This window comes from Gymnodraco acuticeps, unplaced genomic scaffold, assembly GCF_902827175.1.
Source record: "Gymnodraco acuticeps unplaced genomic scaffold, fGymAcu1.1, whole genome shotgun sequence".
NCBI lineage: Eukaryota > Metazoa > Chordata > Actinopteri > Perciformes > Bathydraconidae > Gymnodraco > Gymnodraco acuticeps.
The window spans coordinates 505194-524769 of record NW_022990316.1 but is presented as its reverse complement, the minus strand read 5'-3'; the positions used below and the strand labels follow the sequence as shown (position 1 = coordinate 524769).

The 19576-nt window shown below is 41.5% G+C and overlaps 1 protein-coding gene across 5 annotated transcripts in view; it reads left to right on the top strand.

Annotated features, from left to right (window-relative positions):
- Window positions 1-357: 357 nt before the first annotated feature.
- The window catches only part of bcl9l (bcl9 like), a 34555-nt gene continuing 15336 nt past the window's right edge, over window positions 358-19576 (top strand). For 2 of the 5 annotated variants that reach the window (XM_034223010.1, XM_034223012.1), the window contains exon 1: window positions 358-697. The gene's annotated coding sequence lies outside the window, so the exon portion shown is untranslated. Of the gene's footprint in view, window positions 698-2547; window positions 2592-10518; window positions 10538-19576 lie in introns of those variants that run through there. The other 3 variants (XM_034223007.1, XM_034223005.1, XM_034223008.1) reach the window with 3 other exon arrangements.

The window sequence follows — 19576 nt, the reverse complement described above, 5'->3', positions numbered from 1 at the left end:
GTGCACATTTGAAATGTGATGTGATGTGGTGAGATGGAAATGGTAATTTGCTGGATCAGATTTTTCTCATGAAGCCAAATAACGCACTTCAATGTAGCTTACTATTTTTTGGACGGATTCCCCCAAATAAAAAAAACATTATTTCTAGTAGCCTATGTAAACATTTTTTTTATTTCAAGGTGCTGACATATATCCTCTAAATATATTTATAATACATATATATATAAATAAATAATCATATTTTGAAGGGAATGACATAGATATTCATTGAACCATAATGCAAATGAGGCTCCCAGCAGCCATCACAGGAGTCCAGCATGACAGATCAGTCTCCTACAGTGACATACGGATGCCCGTGTGGCCACACTAATTATTGTCAGAGGCTGGGAGTGATATGGACTCGCAGAGAAATGCAACGTCCTGCCCTTCTACATCTTGAATAGTGGGAGTCATGAACCGCTGCAAGGTGACGCGTCCCCTGATTTCAACCGAAACTTCAACCTAGACACGCCGTGTTGTTTATCACCGTGTTAACCTCCCGTCAAACGGCACCAGCTCTTATCAAGCACCGGGACAGGGACCATCTTGCGCAGTGTTACGGCGGACGGAGCAAGCGGTGGCGGCGGCGGTGGCCACTCCGGGGAATGTCGACTGGCCGTCAGTCCTGACATCGGCCTCTTGTGATCTCACACGCCAGGTACTGTACTGAGCATTTCAAAACAGTGTCACTGCCTTGGTATGCTAGCTGTTCGTCTATTTCACAGCTGTCTTCTTTACGTTTGGACTCGACTAACTTTCTCCCCTTTTTTATGAAGTCTTCGGCACGCTAGCAAAGTTCAAATCCCGTTAGCTAGCGTTGGTTCGCCTGCTGCAGATGTGTGCTACGGCGACGTCAGTTTACATGCAAGTAGCCTAGCGAAGACATGAATTAGCATGCTAAGTTAGCCCGTGGACCTGGCTGGCGCAGCAAGTCCCCACTCATGAGCGCCGGGGTTCACTTCAGGGGCATGTGTCCTTAAATTCTCCTAACGAGGATGCGGTGCTTGCTCAACTCTACGTTCAGATACGAGCATGTGAATCCATGCATGTGTCAAGGAGCACTATTAGCTTGTCAGGCAGCTAATCTGACAGATGCAGCAAAAGCAGCATTTGTATGGTTTTGTGCTAAGCAGCTAAATGGTGTTCAGTGAGGGGACAGACTGCGTAACGATAACGTTACCTGTCACTTCAACACAGACTCTGCGTGAGCATGTTGAGACCAGCAACATGCTGTTAATACTGCCGCTGCTTCACACTATACTTCTCTTAAACTGTGAATGTAGTCAACGATAGCTTTAATGTAGACACATATATCCAAATATGTTATTTTAATGGGCATTTCCTGCCTCGCTGTGATTCAGAAACACACATTCAAGCAGCTGGACGTCAAGCTAAGTCTATGCCTGACGACTAAAACGCTATGCTGGTTAAATTCAATCATTGAAATGTATATGTTTGAATAGCCTTTGCCTTTATTAGAATTGTATTTATTATAATTATATATCTACATTCATTTATATAGCCTGGTCTTTCTCACACACCCATTTGTTCTTGTGTGTGTGCGGTAACCTTATGAGAACCCATGACCCTGCTCAGTTCAGCCTGTTGAATATAGTGTGATAATGCTCCACTTGAACCTGTTCTCAGAGAGATACTACAGGCTTTCTCTGCTGCTACTGTGTGTGTGTGTGTGTGTACACACACACACACACACACACACACACACACACACACACACACACACACACACACACACACACACACACACACACACACACACACACACACACACACACACACACACACACACACACACACACACACACACACACACACACACACACACACAAACGCTTCATGCTGTTTGTGTATCTGCAATATCCTGGTGAGCTATATATAGCACCTAACAGAGTTTGCAACTTGATCCGAATTGTCTTTCAGGGCTACGGTACACTGTGCAATGCTTTCTACTAGAAGTGAGATATCTCTGGGATCATAGCATCTTAAAGATCTGGTTAAGTATGCTATACCTGTAGGCCTTCATGCAAGTTTTATTTTGTCTTTCTATGTCTCGAGGCCCTTGAAATGAGCTTTTTAGGGGATAATAATTGAAACTTTAACAGGGTCTAATAGACCACGATTTTCTTTTTAGTCCATGCATAACTTGGCTCATTAAAAACTAATATTTTATTAATCAATTGTGTACACTGCTGTATATTTAGCTTGGATAAAACTGGTGATGAACGATTGTTATCTAGGCAGTCCTCTTGTAACAACATGAAGGATAATGTTTCTGTAACTGTACAGTAGAGCAACATTTCAGCCTGTTGTTGATTGACATATCCAATGTGTGAATGCACAGTCTATTTCTTGCGTCTTTGTGTTTGATCTAGAGTTGTTTATGAATGAATAATCATGTGACAGCCACTACATGTCCACACAGCCTGCCTCAGTGCGAGCGGAGACAGTTTTGGTGCGCTGCTGACAAAGTGTTTCTTATCTGGCTAGGTGATCTGAGAACTTTGGGGTGAGTTACAGGGAGCACTGCTAAGGTGAGCTATGAAAGAATAATGTGATATTGAGAACGTTTCCACACGACAGAATACACTAAGACACTTGGCTGCAAGGCCCCAGTCTAATCCCTCACTAGAAAGTATTTAGACCAAACATTTGAATGCATTATGGTTTACATTAATGCCCCAGTCTCAGTGCCTTTCCCTGTGCTTATCTTTTGCATATTTTTGCATGCAGTCTTGTAGACAAATGTTCTCTGTCCACTCTGTTCTCTGTCCACTCTGATGCTGTAAAGTGTCTCTACTGTAGGCTATTTTTATTATATGTACAGCACTTTGGCTCGACCAAAAATCGTTTATAAATGTGCTATATAAATAAAACTTGATTTGATTTTGATTTGATGCCGGTCCTCAACCATTTCAAACTACAGGAATATATTTACCGTGCGGTGTATTCAGGCGCTTTAAAATGTGTTTGTTCGGTCAGGTGAGAACAATGCCATTTTAACTTGTGTGTGTGCCAAATAACTGCATTGAGACCTCGTGAGCACGCAGGTCCCTTTACAAGCAAACTGCACTGCTGCTAGAAGTGAGAATGTAATATGAACCAAAGACAAGATTTAGCCCTTGGATACTGTACCCTGTTACATGGGTGTAAGAGGACATGTGTTATTCACCTCTGTTTGTCAGCACTTACTTGTGCTTGGAAAGCTTTATGTAACATATTGAGTCACAACGGATGCTCCTATTAAGATCATGTGTTCAAAGCTGATGTAAACACAAATGAATGTTTCATTTAGAAAGATGGACAGCTAAGTGTATTTGAGTCTTCAATTGTCCGAATACCCAAATACATTAGATACTTGTAATACTGTTCGACTTTTATTTACATGTGAATTGAAACTTGTCTGTTAAGTTGGATGACTCAAACAGAGAAACGCTTCAAAGTAAACTTTTCCACATACAAAACCGACTAGGTGTGATCACACGCTTGTTAACCCGTCGAGCCCACGCTGCTGCTTTCCCATGAGGCCTCAGGTGTGATTAGATCAAACATATCATCATAGGTTACAATATTACAAACAGAGTGGGTGAACTAGGCTAGCTTAAGCCTGCGCTGTGAAAGACATATTTATGGGAACTGAGAGTTGCTGTCACATTTTTCATATTTGAGATAAAACACAAAACAGTCTTGGTGAGGAGGTAGAACATCTCATGAGCTAGCATTTAAAGTGCCCAATGCATAAGAAAATACTGAATCTCTGCCTGTAAAACGTTTATGCAATTATTGCAAACACTAAGAATGATCAAGTCAAAGCTGCATTACAGTTGAGGCTGTATTAAATGATTGTGCAGTATAGATGTACTACTGCAACTCCCTTCTCTTTGGTCTCCCTCTCAAATCCATCCACAGACTTCAACTGGTTCAGAACTCTGCCGCCCGCATCATCACCAGAACCCCCTCCATTAACCACATCTCTCCTGTTCTTCAGCAGCTTCACTGGCTCCCCGTCAAATCCCGTATCGTTTTTAAGATTCTGCTCCTCGCCTTTAAGGCCATCCATAACCTCACTCCTCTGTACCTCTCCGACCTCCTGCACATCAACACACCCATCCGCACACTCAGATCTTCTGCTTCCCTCAGCCTCACTGCACCCCCCTTCCGTTTAACCACCATGGGGTCTAGAGCCTTCAGCCGCTCTGCACCCCGCCTCTGGAACTCCCTCCCACCTAACATCCGCAACACTGACTCTCTCCCCATTTTCAAATCACGCCTCAAAACATATCTCTTCACACTCGCATATCCACCCTGATCATTATCCATCACACATCCTCTGTTTTATTTATTTGATTTGTTATATACTGCATTGTCTTGTTTATGTCTCTTATGCTGGTGTTAGGTATTGTGTATCTTGTTTTTTATGTGTTTGTACGGCGACCTTGAGAGCCTTGAAAGGCGCCTATATAAAATAAATGAATTATTATTTATTATTATATGAAACTGTATCAGTTTCTTAATGTTACTATTTTACTGTAGTTTGGTTTTTGCCGCTCTATGAGGAAAATGTGTGATATAAGATTACATTGTTGGATATTGCGATAACAATATAATTAGTTACTTACCGAGTTCTACCTTTCTTCTACAAAAACAACAAATAGTTTGTTAAAAAAGGGCATTTTTAAAGAATTTGAACATTGAACCAATCGGGCACCAATAAGGGAAGAACTTTCAACTAACATCTTTCGCAACGTGTGTGTATCATGCAATATGGCATCGCTATTGTGGGGGAAACGTCTGAACAATTGGAGTCAGGACTCAGAGAGACACGAGGAGAGCTGGAGCTTTGATGGCAAACTCTGACGGTTTATTTGGAGCTTCGGCCGGAGAATTCACAAGACATGTCACGGGCCACGAGTTGACCACACGGTTGAGATGCCACAATCAATTCTGAAGCACCCTCCTGTAGCTCCAGGTTTTAACTAGTTCAGAGTGTAATAATCAACATTATTCAATAGATAGACTAAACAGCTGAGGACACTGAATCACAGTTGTCGCTTATGGCTCGGGGTCATCTACACCCCGAGAAGGATGTGTTCCAGGTGTCCCACAACAATAACTATCTCTGATGGAGAGTGGCCCGGTCATAAACTGGTAACATCAACAATATGCTAGGGCAGCCCCTCCTTATGGGAGATAGCGGCTGCTCAAGGTTGGTCATCTGCGTCAGAGGGCGAAGGAGGACAGCAGGGCAAATGATTCCCCAACAGTTCTTCTCTTTTTATCAATTTTGATTACCTATTTGTTCAATACTTAAATCAATGAGAATCTTCAGATTTGAGTGTGGAATTACACAACATCAATAACAATCACATTAATAACAATCACATTAATAACAATATAATAAGATTGAAACATTAAATCACAATGATTGAGACAGCCAATCACAATAGAAAATCATCTTTCGTCAGTGTTTGGAGCATCTTTTGTCAATAGCAATAGCATAATAATGAACACATATAAAATCACAGATACATAGTAACAAAAACATTTATTTTAAACATATGTTTTAACATTTAACCATTAGTTAATCTCCTTTATCAAACGATAACATCAAAACCAGCTTGCAGCTTAAAGATTTACTTCAAGGCAATCACTAGTCAAAAGCATTTACAACTCGGGATCATAAGAGATCCAATTAAGGACTTTAGTCTTAGTCAAATCAATACATTCATTTTAGTCAAGTACATTGTTCAAAGTCTGAAAAGGAAAAGTCAGACATTTGTAGTATATTGTAACAATCTGAAAAGGAAAAGTTAGGCAAATATTCAAAGACTTTTGTAAAAACCTGGAAAGAAAGGATTAAACATTCTTAAAACTTGAATTAATACATTTGTAAATGCTACCACTAATCTGTACCAAATTAACTCAATTAATTATTCCTATTAGCCATACTTACCTGAGCATCTACTTATGGTACTTGGAAAGGGTTATTCTGTGTTTATCTAATGTTGAATATAGAATATCAATTTCTTTAAATTATACTTCTCTAATTTGAGGCTCAAATATGCTACATAATTGTTATATGAATTATTATACATATTTCTTTGGGCCAAAATAAATTAATCCAGTACTTGAAACTTCATTTTAGGTCTTTCTGTGCATGGACAATACATTAAAGAGTAGTGTTGTTAAGCCTGATTGCTGGACAATTAAGGATATTAACAATGATATTAGAAATACCTTATTATTCAATACCTTATAACCTGAAGATATGTATTTACTTATTTTGTTTAGTGCGAAAGTGTAATCTGATCTGACAAAATATATTTATCACCACACATGTCTGGTCATTGGAAATAGAGAAACAATCATTGATTGTACATCTTTAAACATCTGGTTATTCAATTCAATGCTGGAAGAACATGTCCGTCAGTCTTCCTGACTCCTTCTCCTCCTCCCTTTATGACACAGAGTGTCTGGTGTGTAAAGGCATCCTGATACTGTAGATTAGCACTGAGGTGCTAATTGGCTCAAACTCTTCTTCATCAGAGCGCCATATTTGGCTACTTGGTACTTTAACTATATTTTGATAATAATACTTTTCTAATTGGACTTGAGTAACATTTTGAATGCAGGACTTTTATTGTAACAGAGTAACATTCTGGTACTTCTACTTTTACTCAAGTACAATATCTGAGTACTTCTTCCACCTCTGTCTGATTTCAAACTCTTCCATTAACACCCTGAGGAAGTTTTCAGCTGTGTGTTTTACTCCACTTTGTTGTAAATAGAACTGCAGCAGCTTGACCACAGAGCGTGAACCTTGTGATCAGCTGATTTTGCGCAGTTCTCCAGTGTGTGCACGGGGCACAGAGTGTGCTCAGGGGAGTCTCCCACTGCAGCCAGTTGGCGGAGTTTTGGCACAATTCTGTTGTTCATACCGACGTTAACCCTGTCTGTGCACACGGCACCAACTCTGTTGTCCGGTGTTCTAAGCCTCTGCCTCCTGTAAGCTTCACAGGTCTGTCGGTTATGTCCTGCGCGGCTCGGCCAGCTCCAGTTCAGTCAGTCACAGAAAGTCCGAGAGGGAGCGAAACAACAACGTAGCTGCTTAATGTCTTTGTTTTTTTTTAGATGTCTCGTAGTTTACTCCATTGACTGTTGACAAGAAACACGTGTAGACGAAATATGTGTTTTGTTTAGATGTTTTGAGGTGCGCATAGTGACACAAGTGACGTTACGCAATTCAGATTTTTGCCGCGCATGCGTACCTGCGTACCAGTTATGTGCACCCCTGATTATATAATCCTCTGAAGCCCTCGTCCTGCAGGGTCGTCTGCTTGAGCCCACCAAGCAGAAAGTTGAAGAGAAGAACCCCTCTTAGCAGAAAGTTGAAGAGAAGCATCCTCTCATCTCGAACAACCTCGTGCTTCCTTGCACGAGGCTGGGGGGTGCTCTCTGCACCCGGAGAGTGTGACCCTTTCTCTCTGACCCTTGGCCTTGAGAGCTGTCCTAGTTATCGGCACAACACCTGATAGGGATATTTTCTGAGTGATGACAACTCAAAGTAAATTATCATTTAATTACAAAAATAGGATAGGCCCCTCAGAATTATTTGGGAGCCTTCCTGACACATGCACATTATCATTTTGAAGGTTTGTGTTAGTCATTTACAGTAACATGCAAGAATCAGTCCAAAGCAGAGACATGTTATTTTAAGTAAAAGGCGAGCTTGTCCCTGTGGATATAACCCCTTCTCAATTATTCTAAATGTATATTAATTTACCATTTACCGTTTGATAAAATATTAGTTTATCAGAAATACTTTTTCTCTTCCATAAAACATAGGTTTGAGACATAAATTACCCAATATAGTTGAATCTTCCCTCCCTTTTCTTACATATGTTAGATATGAAATAATAACCTGGGAGTCTATTTAAGCATGGTATAGTTTATAATCTATGAATCGAGAAGACTCAGTATCACCTGTGTGCAGCTTACAAAAAACAATTGAGAAACATATATTATGCAGGAAATTGATACATTTGTTGAAGAACAAAGCATATCTGATTTGGGAGGAAAAGCCTCATCCCCTTAACATCTGACGTATTACTGATTGCATAGCATGGATGATATTGGGTGTCTGAGGGTGTCATTACTGAGAAATGTCAAACAAAATCAAAACCTTACATTTGAAAATAGGTTTGCATTCCTCCACTTAAGGTGACTGTGAGCCTCTCCGCTCACACAGGGTTAAAAGAGGGACAGAAAGAGCAGGGTTGAACACAGGCTTCATTAGCACCAAAACAAAGTACAGTCCACGGGTTGCAAAACGTTACCCGTGTGGGATCCTTCACAGGTCCTTTGTCGACCTTCCAGGATCCCGCCTACTGCAAGACAGACCGGAACCAGGTTACCACATACTTTTATTCAGTGACTGATTACCTGATTCCGATCAGCTGTCTGGCCTCCGGCCGAGCCACTCCCTTCACTCCAGCAGCCGGCGCCCTAACCACAGCCCACTGCCACATACCCCCACCGCCCGACTCAGGCCGGGATCCCGCCGGCCGCAAGCTCCGCCTGAACAATTTTCCTCTTGTGTTCAGGCAGCCGATAGGGCCGTGAAGGAATGGCCACGCCCGGGGGCGTTTCTATGCGGTGGTGTATGAGAGAGGTGTGCCCTGGCAGCGGGGAGAACACGTCGGCAAACTGCCTTTGCAACGAAGCAACGTCTGCTCTCTGGCCCGGTGAGAGATTGTCGCCACAACAGACCGGGGCTAATTTGTTGCTTTTAATGACCTCCGGTCCCAACTCATCTCTCTCAATCACCGTGGTGGCCAGAGAAACAGACACCACCTCCCTCCATGCTTTCAGGAGGTTAAGGTGGTCAATCTGTGTTGCTCCCCCCCTGTCAGAACGCACCACCTCATAATCTACGTCCCCCACTCGTCGTGTGACCACGAAGGGTCCTTGCCACTTGGCGAGTAGTTTAGAGCTAGAGGATGGGAGTAATACAAGCACTTTATCTCCCGGTGAAAATTGTCTCAGTTTCGACCCTCTGTTGTACAGGCGCTGCTGACGTTCCTGAGCCTGGAGCAAATTCTCCCGTGATATCTGCCCCAGTGAGTGGAGTTTTGCTCGCAGGTCCATAACGTACTGTATTTAGTTTTTACTGGTGCTTGGACCCTCCTCCCAGTTTTCCTTAACTAGGTCCAAAACACCCCGGGGCTTCCTGCCAAATAACAGCTCAAAGGGAGAAAATCCCGTGGAGGACTGGGGCACCTCCCGCACTGCAAACAACAGAGGATCTAGCCATTTATCCCAATTACGACTATCTTCGTGAACGAACTTACGAACCATGTTCTTTAGTGTTTTATTAAACCGTTCCACCAGGCCGTCGGTCTGCGGATGGTAAACACTAGTCCGGATTGAATGGACGCGCAATAGTTCATACAGCTCGCGTAGTGTGCGTGACATAAACTGTGTGCCCTGGGCAGTCAGGATCTCTTTCAGGATCCCAACTCGGGAGATAATGTGAAACAGTGCCTGCTCTTTGCAGAGATATTACGCAGCGGCACTGCCTCTGGATATCGCGTTGTATAATCCACTAGGACTAGTACAAAGCGATATCCCTGTGCACTCCGGTCTAATGGCCCAATGAGGTCCATACCAACTCTCTCAAAAGGCACCTCAATCAATGGTAACGGGCGCAAAGGCGCTCTGGGGGTGGCCGGCGGGTTAACCAGCTGACATTCACGGCAAGATGCACATCACCGCTTCACATCTGCGCGAATGCCCGGCCAATAAAATCGGGCCATTATCTGGTGTAGTGATTTGTCGTACCCTAGGTCAGTGTTTTTCAAAGTGGGGGCCCGACCCCCCGGAGGGCCGACAGGGGGCCCCAGGGGGGTCACGCAAAGTTTGAGGGAAAGGGGAATATTTTTCGTTTTTTAAAGTTACATTTTTTTAATTTATGTTATTAATAACTGCATATCTATCAATCTATGTGTCCTTTGATACCAATCTTTTAATATTTGTTTGGAGCAAGTGAGAGCTAGTGAATATTTCGAGTCCAGCGGGCTGCTTGTGTTTCTGTTCCTCACAGGACATCATAGGACCAGCAGATCCTGTGTGAACGCTGTACGTTAGTCAGTGGACGTCCGACAACATGCACACTAACTTATATTGCAGACAGGCTATACTTTGGTTTAAATTGCGTGAAAAAACTAGCTAGAGAGCTACAGTTAATTACATGCATCCAATGTCAGAAGGATTATCTTTTAACAAACGTTGTAATGCTTTTCTTTCATTTCAATTTGAGTAAAACATTGAAGATATAACATTGTATTGTTTTCTTTTTACACTGACTCAGATATAATGAAAAGACTACGTCAGTCGAAGCTCAGCTTTGGTAAGGAAGAGACACGACAGGCAGAGAGAAAGAGAGAGAGAGAAAGTGATGGAAGTCAGGGAGGAACTGCAGGTACAGTCACACATAAGAATGTAGGCTTACTAACCCTATCTATATATCCATTTATCTATCCATCTATCTATCCATCTATCTATTCATCTATATATGTATCTATCTATCCATCTATCCATCTATCTATACATCTTTCTATGTATCTATAACAATAGTCTTCATTTACAATATAGACAATAGGCATAATTTTAAAACAACATACATCTATTGCAGTTATAATGTCATAATAACATACAATTGTATAAAACACAATTTTCTTACATCTTTGTTCTCTTTTGAGAATCAAACATAACTGTTTTAAATTAGAAAAAAGAATGCAAACAAACAAGTGAAATGAACTAAATTGCTGAATTGCTTTTAATTCACTGGCAGGAGCGACAAGTGAGAAGAAGCAAAAAGTGAACAACGAGGGAGAGATTGAACAAAGAGAAAGAGTAGAGGAAGAAGACAGAGAGACCAAAGAAGATGGAAGAGAGGCTGCAGGTTATGGAAAGGAGAGAGACATGGAAAATGAATGTTGACAATGTCTTGTGATCATTTTAGCCTCTTCTGCATGTCCAGATCATTAATAGTAACAATCAACTGATTCTTATGCATTACACTTTCAAATATAATTGATGCTGCAGCCCACTGACATGGTTTGAAATCAATATATTTTCCAATTTGTGACCCCCCACAGGACTTAAAAAGCACCTAACTAGATGCTAACTACCCCCCCAAATAACTCGGGGGGGGGGGGGGGTGGGTATACCCCCAAACCCCCAAACCCCCAAACCCCCAAACCCCCCTAGCATGTTTGGACCTCGGTATTTAGGGAATCCTGGATACGGCCCTGGTCACGGCTCACACGATACAGCCTGTCCCTAACCACCATAAAATGTGGGTGAGTGCTGCGTTTGGGTGTAGCTGGGAGCCATCAATACTCACCACCTGGTCGAAGGCGTGCTGAAGGGTCTCGTCCCTCGACTGTTCGAGGAGGAAATCCTCCACGGGAAACACCAGCGGGGCCAGAGGGACCTCTGCGGCCCCCTCCGTGTCCGTTTCCCCCTCGACGCCCTACTCAGATTGGTGTGTCCCGCACCGTCGGGTCTTTTCAGCCGGGCCAACGCCTTTTCGGCCGAAAACCCGCCGATTAATCGGTGGGCAGTCGGCCAAAGGCAGTCGGCAAAAGAAATCACTCTGATTGGCTGTTCAGCTAGCGAATCAGTGCATGAGAAGCGAAACGGAAGTGAGGGACCCAAACAAACTGTTTAATTTAACTCCAGCTCTCGACACAGGTTCGGGAAAGCCCCATGAGCTTCTCGTTGTAGAGTGAAAATGGAACGCACACGCTATTTGTTGTTTGTTTATGTTATGCAGTCTGTTCTTCTTCTCTCGGTTATCACGCAGTCTGTCTTCCGGTTGTTGCCTCTTTTGAATGACGAATACACACTACCGCCGCCTGCTGGTAAGGAGAGTTATTGCCACTCACGCATGCGCAGTTCGTACGTGGTTCTTGGCTGAAGTCTTTGCGGTGTGTTCCAGTGCGAAACATGGCCAAAACGCAGAGATGCGAGGCGACGCAACAGTCGGGGTCCGTCTGTGTCAGTTCTTTGTTGTCAGATTGGTGTGTCCGGGCCTTAATGTTCATGTGCCTCCTGAGTCTTTGGAGGAGGGGAGGCAGTTTGAGGAGTGTCATTCTCTCTGGGAGCAGGAAATGGTGTCCATTCAGATCAGACCATTAATGTCATTGCATGTAGAGCAGCCTTTAGCATCTCTGTGACTGCACTCAGCCGGACCGTAGCAGGGCAGAACTTTAAGTGAAGAAAAAATGTGGAACACTAATCCATCATCATGAGAAATGAAATTATTTAAAAGAGTTAATTTAAATAATTACTTTATAGGTTGAAGTCAAATTCAACTTAACATTAGAACTAAAGTCAGTCAAAATTGGACTGGCACGGATCAGAATCTAATCAATACACCATTTTCCCAGCTCTGTCATGAAAAGGATAACAAGATTAGGTACACTACAGGAGTGATAAAACACCCAAACATGCACACTTATCTTATTCTAGTAGAGATTAGAGGACAGGTTTAATGTTGTGAACACAATCATCAAGTCAAAGTTATTTTATCTTATGTACCCCATTCGATTTAATTATTAATCTTGAATTATTAATAACTTTAAAGAAGGCAACAATTAAAATTAAAATGTGGATAAGGTGAATACTTATCGTGTGTGTGTGTCTCCTTATGAGAGACAATGGCTGCTCAAGGTTGGTCAGAGGGCGAAGGAGGACATGCAGGGCAAATTATTCCCCAACAGCTATGACAATAAAAACACACTATATTGTGCAACCCTCCTGAATGTAACCCTTTGCCAAAGCATATTGCCTTTAGCAGGTTTAATGCTTGTAACAAAGGAACTGACACGTTCTGTTGTTGTTCAGTTACTTCCTTGTTTGCGAATGCTTAACTCTTCACAGGTACTGCCTGTTCTTTAAAAGCACATGGAATTATATCTTTGTGTGGGTCTCATGGAGCTCTGTGTTTTCTTTTAAGGGGCCTTATAATGCTTTTTGGGTTTTCCCTTTCCTGTAGTCTGTTACATAGGACTTTATGAATGTACTGTAAATGGTCTGCAAAGGCTAAAATCCCATAGTTCCCCTCCAGAGAGTCCCCCTGACTGAAAGCCTTGATTGGAATATTTTGTTTACTTCCTTAACATAATGACATCACTACATAACACTGGCTAGATAGCGCCCCAACACATTGTATGTGATAGGCTAAGGGGCGGGACATATCTAAGCGCTTGACCAATCGCAACAGAGCCAGCTAACCAATCAGAGCGGACTGATCTCTGGTTTCAGACAGAGGGTGAAAAGAGTACCTTTTTGATGTCACAGTAGAGGCACAACATACATATGTGAACCTGGAAATGAGCATAATAAAGCCCATTTAACAGTGGATACCATTATTTCCCCTAGGCAGTTTGTATTAAAATCATTACAGAGGAATGCACTATCAAACTATGACTGGGATTCTACATCCGTATGCTGTGCCTATCACCACCTTTACTTTCTTTAGCTTTCCTGTCCTGTGGTTTAACGATCAGACCATTACTTAATCTTGACATCGAACATTTCATATTCTTAAACCCACTCAATATTATAACCAACAAAAAACGTTTTAAGAAAAGGACACCACTTTCCAATTACAGTTGATTACTTTACAAGGTGACTGTAAGGACATACTGTACATTAGCCAGCAAAGGCCAAACATGTGCTAACACTTTGACTATCTGAAGGTCATTTTCAACCTTGTTTTCATCATTTGCAGTAAGTATACTTATTTTTAATCCAGGTGACTTTTCCTCTTTCCTTAGCTTCCTTTCATCTCTTCTCGATCTCAAATATCTCACAGCATGCGTGCTTGCTTCAGCGCTGGACACTTACAATTATTATATTATCTTCACCACTTTTTATTCAGTTATAACTCATAGTAGGGCCTTTCAAGCTAGATGCAACTTGTGTCAACGTTGATGTTTCCCGCCCAATTTGTTAAATGTTCGGGAAACTTATTTTAGTTATGGTCAGATCATGTTTAGGCTCACATTTTGGCCGCTGTTTTTAAATGAAGTTGAATGTTGCTTTGGGAAGAGGATGTTGTATACCCCTAATGCTGCCTTGGGGAAACAACAGATACTCTTTTAAATATGTTTGGCCAAATCTGAATAAGGCTCAGTTGGAAACATTTCCCCCAAACCTACATATTGTATGGTGGAGGAGTGCATTCCTACACACATTTTTAATGATGATGATGTTTGGCCTAAGTGAAAGACCAAGACATTGTACTAGATTTCACAGACTTGGCGTCCTCTCTTGAGCAGACTGGTAGGTGTGTGTTCATTTTGACAGCGAATGGCTTCTGTCCATCAGCCCACTGCTTCTGTGCCGTAATGCCTTCTTTCTGTCTGTTCTGAGGCTGCAGTTTGGTCTTTTTCCTTGCTCTAGTTGGCTTTTTTCCCAGAATGTGTTGGAAAGGATACAACCCTTGACCCTCTGTACAAAACGAGCCCAGTACTTCCCTGTTCCCGAGCTGAGGCAAAAGCAAGGACTAAGTGCCTAGAGTCTTCTTACCACTTCATTTCCAGCCTATCAAGGAAGTCTTTATCTGTGTTTGTCTGGAAAGGCTAACAAATCCTGTGTAAATGGCCCACACTTCCATGCGTTCCCTACTTCAGCTAGTCCTGAACACAGTTACAAAGCTTTCCAATATCCACCCAGATGATAGCATATACAAATCAGAGGTTATTTTGTTGAATCAGTTCATATCTTCTCTCTCTTTTTGTGCTTGTCTTACATTTTTGTAATGTTCTTTTCTTGGTGTAGTAAAAGAAGGTATATCTGAGGTCATCTCTTTTGTCATGACTGTTCAGTGAGGCCCGTTACATCAAAAGACAGCGATGCTTTGAGATCTTTACAAATGTCACACTTTTCCTTTTTTTTGTTGCTGCAGCCTTTCCTCTGTTGCAGGCCCTTCTCTCTGCACGGCGCCTTCTGGTTAGCCTATATTTACTCAGCCCTGTGACATGTTTTGTTGCCACAGCAACCTGCCACAACCCCCCTAGTGTGCTGCATTTTTTTTCTTGCTGGCTGTCACCTGTGCACTGTCCCACAATGCACTGCAGTCCAACAAGTACTGTGAGATTGATAATAGTGAGTGCAGACTTGTACATAGTGTGTGGATTAACTCTCTTTTATTAAAGGTTTAAGATGAAAGGTCACAACTGAATCGTTCAGAAGTTCATTTAAATGGATGTTGACCTGCAGTAACCCCTTGTTATGCTCGTAGACTGATACATTCCTACAGCACCACGCTGCTGAAAAACAAAGTGCATGTTGGGAGACGAGAACAAGCGTGTGATTGAAGGAACGGGGGAGTGAAGAGGGGAAAAAAAGTTATAGCAAGGAGGACTATAAAAACCGAGAAATAGATATGGCTATAGGGTCGAATGCGGTCAATTATCTATGAACAGGGTTTCCCTGCTTGTTAAACTCTTCACAGCGCTACAGTGCTCTGCCCAAAAAATGCCAAATATGCAGTACTGCAGTTTTTTTCTCTTCTGCAAGACTTTTGAACAAGTTCCAGTCGGGTCCTCTCCTTGCGTACATTCTCTGACGGCATACAAGCATAGTTCTCTCTCTACTGTACTTCAACATTGAGTTTTTAAACTATTGCCTGTGTTAGAGATATTCCCATCAACATCCAATCATTTCCTCAAGATGGTGTCTAGTCTCCGAATGTAATGATCTGCAATCCATTGCTATGTTATCATATATGCTAGTTTGGTGCTTTCCATAACGTGACCTTACTGTAGTCACATAGCGTCAAACCCATGAAGGAAATATTTCTTTTCACCCTTTGTTTTGTAACTAACCGAAGCATGTACAATCTGCATTCATCAAACAGAGTCTGAAGCTTGTAATGTATTGGCCACTGGCACCAATAATCACTCAAAATGTACTGATGGCTGCCACTTGGAATCTGTTACACATTATTGGTGTCAGTTGATTTTCCATGAGTGAAAGTTGGCAGGGTGTTTGCTGGCTGATTCAACATCTTAAAACCTAGCAGAGCTCGCTGTCAGCATCCTTGTTGATTTTTCTAAAATCGCATGGCTTGCAAAGCAGCTGTGGGCTCTTACAAGAGAACGCTAGCTGACGGAACCATTTTGTGTTTTTCCTCATAAAAGTAGTGCAGCAAATTCAGCAGATCACTATAGATGTGTGGTAAAAGTGGTAGTTGTGGTGCTTGAAGTTTATTAGCTGACTTTTCTCTATATTCAGACAATTCTCACTTTTCTTTGTTATTGTATTATTTATTTTTAAGGACCAATTTTCTTTTTTATAGGCAGGTGAGTAGATAGTGACAGTACTCTAGATGTAGCTTTGTTTTGTTTCTTTAGAGAAAGAGTCCTTTTCTCAGTTGTAGTCATGTTCTTGAGCTACCTTAGCCTTGATCAAGAATTGTGGGTTCAATTGGTTGATCTATGTGAAGCTACACTAGTGCGGCAAACTGTAGTTCTTGTCATTTCTAAAGTATAAGCATCCAAACCAGTTACTAAAATTAATTGTTAAGTCAGTCTTGAAAAATGACACCATTTGTTGATTGTACCTCTTATTTGAATGCTATCTATCACGGTGCATCCCAACCAAACTGTAATCTCGCTTTAACGTTGTCATGCTGCAGCGTGGTTAATTCTAAATTCTCTACATCCGTGTCGCATCACATTTCATGGAATTTGTAACGGCCCACTAAAGGTTAATTGACGTTTAAAAGAATGTATGCAGGTCGCTTTCCCAGCAGAAGCTGACACTGAAATAAACAGCATGTCTCACTCAGTGGTAAGTGGTGATAGGGATTACAATTGTAGGCTTGTTTGAAACCTTTGTGTGGACATGAAGGGAGCCATTACATCCGCCACATAACCCACATTACATGTTTGTAACATAAAAGCAGGCGAGGAAAACCCCCATCAGAGGTGTGTTGTGTGCTCTTTTTTAACATGTTGTGAAAAACCAGAGCTGTATACTGATATTTTGAGGCAGCACTTGAGTAAAGAAGATTGAATGTTTTGTGGTACACACAACAAATACAAATTCAGCGGTTTCTTTATTGAAAAGTCTTGTTTATTTTCAGTAGTTTCTATTTCACGTCACTCAGTGACTTTAAATTAATGCAGCATTGTATATCTACACTGGACAAGTAGGACACGACTCTTTTTGATGTGATTTTGGACTAAATCATTTAAACATTTTAATACAATTGTAGTGTTTTTTGGGAAAAGAGCCATGCATTTTTTCAATAGCTTCAATTTCATGTGACTTCAATCAATTATTTCTACATTTGGGGGGGGGGGGATTTTATTGGATTTTAATACAATAATTGTTTGAATATTTTAAATGAGAATCTTGTTGAAATATTGAAAAACAAATTGTATTCTGAAAATGCTTTGTTATTATAGGGCTTCACTTTAAAATCATTTTGTTACATAGTTACACTTATCAATAATGTGATCTGCCTCAGGTTATAATACAATGCTTTGAACATATATAATATATGTTTTAATCTCTATGTTCTGGTGCCTGTTTTAGGGATGGGTTCAGGGTAGCTGCAGGGCATGGAGATATGGAGAAAATCAAATATCACAATATTTTGAACCAAATACCGCTATTACAGAAATATTGTAGGGTTGATCATTGGTGTTTTCAACAAATATATATAGTAAAATGTTTTGATAAATAATCATCATTAATGTGGATATAATAATAAATCTGCTTTTGGCAAATAATAAAACAGTTTAAACAGTCTTGTAAATTCAGCACATGACTCTATAACCTTTTACTGAAATGGGTCCTTTTTAAAATCAAGAAAAGTCAACAGTTGTACCATAATACGGTGTCTGAAATCGAATGCGATATCTAGTCTCATATCACGATATTGATTGAATATTGATGTACATGTGTTTCCTGGCCTTACCAGCGTGTGTTATTACTGGAAGACAGTTGCGCAACACTGCAAACTCGCAACAGGCTGGAGTCATGGCTGACGGGGTCAAATGGTCCAGAGCATGGCTTCCTTTAATTAAGAAAGATGACAGTGCTGCTGTGTCTATGAAGTTTTTAAAAGTAAGTCTGGAAACACCAGCATATTGTTTCCACTGGTAATGTTAAGTTTTGGCAGGCTACAGAAAAACCTTGCTGTCTCAGCAAAGAAGGTACTGTATCGTTGAAAACTGAAGGACTTGGTTGACTCTGCAAGGACACATTCTATCTGCAAAATAGTCCTTCACAGAGCATTTATTTCGTTAACAGTCATCCATGTTGTGTTATCCGTGGCCTTTTCCCAAGCTAGAACATCTAACTTATTTTCCTTCTCTCAGGCTATTGGGCTGGCGCCCTGTGCAAATGTGGTTTGTTAACGAGCCGATGGCAACAAACATCTCATCTGTGTTTCTCTGTGTAACAGCGTGCCGCAGAGTCATCCACATTATTCATTCAGCAGTACTTTGGTCTTAGTGTTTACTGGTGGGTCGGCCCACCGAGCAGCACTGTGGCATCTGTGTTTTGGACCTGGCTTCGTATTTTGTTCTCGCTGTTGGCCCCCCACTTCCCTAGGATCTCAGGGTCTATTAATACCAGCTTGCTCTAAAAATACAGAGCACTGTGTGACCCACTGGGACTAAACAGGAGCTCGACCTCTTACCGTAGGCACACTGACATACACACACAGCGGTTATACATTCTGACCTGTATTGTAGTTGCTGCGATGTTTTCCTGGTATTCACACTGAAACCTGGAAATCAAATCCCCCATGAACTTTCTTTAAATTCCTGGATAGTCATTGAATTAACAAATATATGTAAGTTCCACATTAAACACATTAGTTTTGGCAAGATATAGTTAATCAAACCTTCAAGCCCGACTGAGAACAGGGAAGTTTGTTTCTGCTGATGTTAAAGGGTTGTAGCAGTGTTTGTTTGCCTGCTTTTGTGTGGATATTTACTAATCATCATGGCCCTAATGACTTGGCTCTATAGGTAAAAACCATGTGCTATGGATTTGAAACATCATTCAATTATTCCCCTAATTTGTTTGGGGCAGCGATTGGATGCAACTGGACAAAGTCCAACTGTTAAATTGAATTTGTTTCCCAAACAACTTTTGAAAATGTCAAAAGAGAAAGGAGAACATTTTATGCAGAAACACATTTGTTTATTGGATAACGGCTAACCTTTGTGTTAACGTGTGCCCCGCTGGTCTCTGCTTGTTAGACTTGGGACATGTAGCATTAAATGATTGATAAGTATCTCACAAAGTAAAACAATTAAATGTTCATCAGGGCATGAACATTATAATTCCAGGCCTCATAGTTTTGTTTCCAGTTTCTCAGCTGGCTCCACGTCTCATGGACTCAGGCTGACTTGTTGATCTAGAAGAATTCCTCCACATCATCAAGAGGTGTCAGTTGGACTTGATTGTGACATTGTGCCAT